General features: G+C 45.9%; 1 long non-coding RNA gene across 1 annotated transcript; it reads left to right on the top strand.

The window, feature by feature from the left end:
• The first annotated feature begins 1349 nt into the window (after positions 1-1349).
• LOC309838805 lies at positions 1350-5619 on the top strand. Its single transcript, XR_014298390.1, has 3 exons — positions 1350-1368; positions 2761-2822; positions 5550-5619. It is a non-coding gene; the product is annotated as an uncharacterized lncRNA (long non-coding RNA).
• The last annotated feature ends 238 nt before the right edge of the window (positions 5620-5857 follow it).

Genomic DNA, 5857 nt, shown 5'->3' with positions numbered 1-5857 from the left:
GCTTAGTTGCTCCATGGTGTGTGGGATCTTCCCTGACCAGGGCTCGAACCTGTGTCCCCTGCACTGGCAGGTGGATTTGTAATCACTGTGCCGCCAGGGAACTCCCCACATATGTTTTCTTCTAGCAATTTTGTGGTTTCAGGTCTTACATTCAAGTCTTTAATCCATTTTGAGTTGATTTTTGTGTATGGTATAAGACAGTGGTCTAGTTTCATTCTTTTGCATACGTCTGTCCAGTTTTCCCAACATCATTTATTGAAGAGGCTGTCCTTTCTCCATTGTATGTTCTTGGCTTCTTTGTTATAAATTCATTGATCACATATGCATGGGTTTCTTTTGGGGCTCTCTATTCTTTTCCATTGATCTGTGTGTCTGTTTTTAATGCCAGCACCATACCATTTTGATGACTGTAGCTTTGTAGTATAGTTTGAAATAAGGGAGTGTGAAACCTCTAGTTTTGTTCTTCTTTCTCAAGATTGCTTTGGCTATTTTGGATCCTTCATGGTTCCATACACATTTGAGAATTATTTGTTCTAATTCTGTGAAAAATGCCATTGGAATTTTGATAGTGATTACTCTTACTTTTTAAACAAAGGGTGGGGTGGGGAGAGAGACAGAAGAGGGCATCAGTGATGGAAGGCAAACAAAGAGGAAAGCGTTCCAGGCAGAGGAGGGCTGCCAAGGGCACAGGCAGGGGGGTGGAATGTGGGCACACTTAAGAAGCATTGAGTAATTCCTCTTGATTGGCGCATGAGGTAGTGGAAAAAAGGACTGGAAAGGTAGACTGGAGCCATATCACCACAGAGGCCCTTAAATTCCAGGCTAAGGAATATGTGTTTCATTTAGTAGGCCACAGGGCACCCCCACAAGTGACTGGCTTAGCGTGTGCTTTGGGAAGAAAACTATTTGGCAGCCAAATATGGGATGAACTGGAGGTCCCTCTAGTGAAGCTATTAGAGAATGGTGGAGGTCTTCGCAAGGATGCTATCCTTCAGAACTGGAAGGCAGGAAGATATTCATTCAAAATTCCCATGTGTTGATTCTGCCTTTATTCTGAGGAGAGATACAAAGATGAACAAAGACACAGACTAGTTGATTTCTAGCCTTGCGGAGAAGGCCGGCAAAGGAACAGTTACCCTACGATGAGGTCAAGTGTGCTGGGAACCCAACAAAAGGAGCATTTGAGAAACAGTTCAGAGGTTTCTCTCTAAGAAGAGAACAATGATCCTAACATCTTGTCTTCCTCGCTTTAATCTAAATAGTCCTGCTCTTAACCATATTTTACATTTAGGAGGCGCCTAATCTGAGGAATTTCAACCAGCCAGTCATGAAGCAAATAATATCCACTGAATACAGACAAGTGTCCAGGTACCTGCTCTTTGTTTTCCTTTCTAACACCCCAGAGTGTTAGGCATTGACTGACCCATTGGACTGGGTGGGTCTGAGAAGCCCAAGGACTCAGGGCTAACTCTGACCTCAAAACACATGTCCCCCACCTCTCAGCTTTGCTTAATTGGGTTACAGGAATTAGTCTCGAGAAACAGAGAAACTACATTCTCCTCACTCCTAAGCCTCTAAAGAAGAGGTCAAGCGAGGTCGCCCCTGCTTGACCTGGTGAGGATAGCCAAGCAAGGAAAATAGCTTCTTGGAGGATATGATAGGGCAGGCCAGTGCAGGGTAGACAGGAAAAGACAACAGAAGTCAGATCTGGGACAGCTGGAGGAGGAGGCCCCCAAACGGTGCCTGGCACATAGGAGGCACCTGCTAATTATTTACGGATTGCATGAATGAATCTCAGAGGTTGGGGGCGGGGACTCATTTTCAGAGAAATGCAATTAAAACTGCAGTGAGAAACCATCTTTCACCTACGGGATAGGCAAAGACCAGAAAGCTTGAGAAGATTTTGTGTTAGTGAGGGTGTAGGAAATAGACCTTTGCATGCCCTGCTGAGGCAGCAATAACTGGGTAGCTTCTGTGCAAGGCGATCTAGCAATATCGATCAACATTATAAATGTGTGTAATTGGCAGGCAAGCGATTTCGCTTCTGAGGATTTATCCTGCAGGTACACATGTGTGCAAAGTGGCCTGTGTACAGTGGCTTATAATTGTAGAAGATAAAAAATAACAAGGAGCTGGCAAAGTTGATGATGGTTTATCCATCCAATTAAGTATCATGAATTATAGTATGGATGGATCTTCAAGATAAATTACTTCAAAAAACTAGAGGAAGAATAGCTGGTGTAGTATGGTACCATTTGTGTGAACAATAAAAAACAGTGTGTGCATGTTTGTAGGCTATCATTTGTGTGGGAAGAAAAATACATATTTGCTTACATAACATAGAATATCTGGAGAAGGAAACAGGAGAAAACTTCCTCGGTTTGCCTCCAGGAGCGCGATCTGGGTAGTTGTGGAGCAGGTACATTGTATACATGCTCATTTGTACCTTTAAAATTTTACACTATGTACAAGTAGTACTTAGTAAAACTTTTTTTTTTTGCGGTACGCGGGCCTCTCACTGTTGCAGCCTCTCCCGCTGCGGAGCACAGGCTCCAGACGCGCAGGCTCAGCGACCATGGCTCACGGGCCCAGCCGCTCCGCGGCATGTGGGATCTTCCCGGACCGGGGCACGAACCCGCGTCCCCTGCATCGGCAGGCGGACTCTCAACCACTGCGCCACCAGGGAAGCCCACGAAAACATTTTTAATATAAACAAATTAAAAAGAAGAGAGAGAGACTTACGGCTGTTTCCTCCAACAGGGTTCCCGGGGCAGCACGGTCCCTCCGAGCTGGTCTACAGCGCCCCCTGCTGCTGTTTGTGAGTAAGTACTGAAAAGTGGGTGTAGGGGGGTGACCCGCAGTGGATTCGAGGGAACGTGAGGCCTCTTCGGGGGAAAAACAAAGAAGAAAGAATAGTGTACGCTGTTGGAGCTGCGGGAGGTGAGAAAGGAAGGACAGGGTGTGCCCTTTGGCATCTGAGGTATAGCAGGAGGGGCACCGGAAATGAGCAGTCCTGGGTTCAAGTTCTGATTCTGCCCTCGCTGGCTGTGTGCCCTCGGACACACGACCCTCTTAATAAGTCTCAGCTCTTGCCCCGTAAATAAGGCTAATAATTTCTACCCCTAGGGTTGTTGTGAAGATCAAATAGGGTACAGAATGTGAACAGTGGTTTAGAATTGGAAACGTGCTATAAAAATGCTAAGGAATTATTTTAAATTAGCCCCCCTCATTTTATGAGAAAATAAGAGGTAGTATAGGACAGTGGTTAAGACGAGGACTCTGGAGCCAGAACTGCCTGAGTTGTAAGCCCAGCTCCACCACCGCCCACTGGATGGAACCATCTAGGGTAAATTACTTGCTTTGAAGACCTCCATTTTTCCATCTGTGAAATCGGGTTAACAACATTTCCAAAGGATTGTTGTGAGGATTGAGTGAATACGAACATGTAAAGCATTTGGTATCGTGTCTGGCACACATTCAGTTCTAGGTAAGCATCTGCTATTACTGATTTCTTATAATGCATGCAGTGCTTATGTGCTTCATGTAGGTGCTTGATAAATGTTAGCTAGTCTTACCATTTTATATGTGAAGAAATTGAGGCTTGGAGAGGGGATGTGACTTGCCCAAGCCACCCAACTAACGAATATAATAATTCCAGAACCTTCTGGACATGAGTGCTCTAGTTTAGAGGGAATTTCCAGGTGGGGCTGTGCTTAATCCTGGCAACCTGAATTAGAGCTGGATGGATCCCTTAACCACTGCACCACCAAGGAAATCCCCCTGTTCAGTTATTCTTTTGCTGAATCACTGGACTATAAGAATCTGAGGGCAGAATCAATGTACCTCTAGAATAGCAGTTTTTAGACTTTTAAAAATAATAACCCAGGGCTTCCCTGGTGGCGCAGTGGTTGAGAGTCCACCTGCCGATGCAGGGGACGCGGGTTCGTGCCCCGGTCCGGGAAGATCCCACATGCCGCGGAGAGGCTGGGCCCGTGAGCCATGGCCGCTGGGCCTGCGTGTCCGGAGCCTGTGGAGAGGCCACAACAGTGAGAGGCCCGCGTACCACCACCAAAAAAAAAAAAATCAACCCATAGCAAGAAATACATTTTACATATGTCCCAGATCACCTATACATATAAAAATATATAAGTGAAACAAAAGTTTCTCAAGACAATACTTACGGGCTTCCCTGGTGGTGCAGCGGTTAAGAATCCGCCTGCCAATGCAGGGGACACGGGTTCGACCCCTGGTCCAGGAAGATCCCACATGTTGTGGAACAACTAAGCCCATGCACCACAGCTACTGAGCCTGCGCCCTAGAGCCAGCGAGGCACAACTACTGAAACCTGCATGCCTACGGCCCGTGCTCCACAACAAGAGAAGCCACCGCAATGAGAAGCCCGCGCACTGCAACGAAGAGTAGCCCCCGCTGGCCACAACTAGAGAAAGCCCACACGTAGCAACGAAGACCCAATGCAGCCAAAAATAAATGAAAAAAAAAAAAGAAGACAATACTTACTCTTCCTACCAGCCATGCACTCTGATCTTTCCTATTTGATTCTCTATTTTCTTTCTAAATGCCGGTTACATCTCACTAATTGATTTTACAACTCACTAATGTATTGTAACTTGCACTTTGAGAAACTGTTAACAAGCATGAGAAAAGGTATAAGAACTAAAAGCTGGGTTTGAGCCCCACTTCATCCATTAGCTGTGTGGCCTCAGGCAAATTACTTTGTCTCTCTGGGCTTCATTTTTCTTATCTGGAAAATGAGGAAATTAGACTTAATGATTCCTTAACTTCCTTCCAGCATTAAGGTCTTTTAGCTCATCAATACCCCCAGTGCTCCACACACGCCCTCACCCCCCAAATACACTCAAACATAGCGCCCAAGATTGGGCTCCTGTTATCATTGATGGAATGAATATGTCACCTAGGAGGCCAGTCCGATAAAGTGTCATCTAATAAAAAGAGTTATTGATGTTAGTGCTCATCTAACATCTGCTTGGAGGAAAAGTCTTATAGCCATTTTACAAATCGTCAGTGCATTTGACCAAATTTGGTCATTATCATTACTTATTACCTCTCCGAAGTCTTTATCATGCAGTTAAATGATGATAATGGCTTGATAATTTACAGCAAACTGTAACCATGATGTTACAAAAAACTTATAAGCAGGTAAGAAAGATGCTATCATTATAACCCCCCTCCTTTTTTTAACAGATGAGAAAATGTACTAGGACCAAGTGTCTTGTCTGGTCACAAAAGACACACGAGCTGCTAAGTGGCGTTGCTGCATTATGAACCCATACCTTCTGCTTCCACATCTGGGGCCTCTGTCCCTGAGAACACAGATCCAGGACCACACCATCTCAGAGGTGGCCTGTCTTTCTGCACCTGTGAGGGAGAGGCGAGGCTGTGTGATTAGGGTTTGCTGATGTACCCCAACCCTGCCATGCCATACTCTGAAGCCCATCTGATCTGTGTTCCATTTATTTTCCTTTCCACTTTAATTAATTAATTAATTTATTTATTTTTGGCTGTGTTAGGTCTAAGTCTCTGCGTGTGGGCTCTCTCCAGTTGCGGCGAGCAGGGGCCACTCTTCATCGCGGTGCACGGGCCTCTCACTGCTGCAGCCTCTCTTGTTGCGGAGCACAAGCTTCAGATGCGCAGGCTCAGTAGTTGTGGCTCACGGGCCTAGTTGCTCCGCGGCATGTGGGATCCTCCCAGACCAGGGCTCGAACCTGTGTCCGCTGCACCGGCAGGCAGACTCTCAACCACTACGCCACCAGGGAAGCCCTTCCTTTCCACTTTAAAATGTGAGTCTCTTCTGAGGGAAAGCCAATCCACGTGTTTC

This window comes from Grampus griseus, assembly GCF_964374135.1.
Source record: "Grampus griseus genome assembly, chromosome: 20".
In the NCBI taxonomy this organism is placed as follows: Eukaryota; Metazoa; Chordata; class Mammalia; order Artiodactyla; family Delphinidae; genus Grampus; species Grampus griseus.
This window is presented reverse-complemented; position numbering and strand designations above follow the sequence as displayed.